Below are 925 nucleotides of genomic sequence, written 5' to 3' on the forward strand. Positions count from 1 at the left end.
GCTTTCTATGCGATTTTTGGATTTCTATTGTTGATTTACAGTTTGAAGTTATATTTGGTAATGGTGTTTAATGGTAGCTTGTGAGACTGCTGTTGGCTACTTGTTTAATTTTTCTGTGCCTTTGCATTCAAGAAATAGTTGTTTTTCGATCTTCAAACTGACGTCGTAAGCGAAGAAAGCTATTGATAATGATAACTTTTTTGGACTTAAATTCATCATCGGAGTGGTCCATTTGACAACTCTTTTGCACATTAGAGTCGTTTTTAGTAAGGCTTGTTATGGTTTAAAGAAGGCATATTATTTTTCAATCATGAAATTGACTTCGTAAGTACAAAAAGCTCCTAAGAATAGGTAGAAAGCTTCTATACAGAAAACTAATTAGAATTATTTTGAGCTTTACTGTTATTGGGAACCATTTCATTTTACAACCCTGCTGCACATCAGAATCGTAATTGGTGGGTGCAAATTTCGCTTTAAAAAATCTCACCAGCTCAAAAAAGTCGACAGCTTTCATTTTCTCTCTTAATAAGACCCTCAATGCAACCCAACAAGAGCTAGAATTGACGATCAGGTAATACAAGTTGCTCGGTTGCATATAAACTTTCTAACACTCTCTAGTTCAATCAGAATCATTATTATTAGAATCGTTATTATATTTATTTAAAACTCATCATTTTAATATTTCTTTGCAGTTGAAAGTGTGCTCGGATCAAATTCAGGGACTTAAAGAAGATGGGGTCCAAAAGACAGCTATTTCAGAAAATACCCAGAAGAAACGGTTAGATGTGAGAAAGTCCTCACAACAATTGATTCTTTCTCTTGAAGAAGCACAAGACAAGGTTGACATGGGTCGACCTTAATGCACAAACAATTTTAAATCTTGTTGGTTTCTTTTACCCTCCAATATCAGATGTGCAAAACGAGA

This window comes from Olea europaea, chromosome 11 (genome assembly GCF_002742605.1).
Source record: "Olea europaea var. sylvestris chromosome 11, O_europaea_v1, whole genome shotgun sequence".
In the NCBI taxonomy this organism is placed as follows: domain Eukaryota; kingdom Viridiplantae; phylum Streptophyta; class Magnoliopsida; order Lamiales; family Oleaceae; genus Olea; species Olea europaea.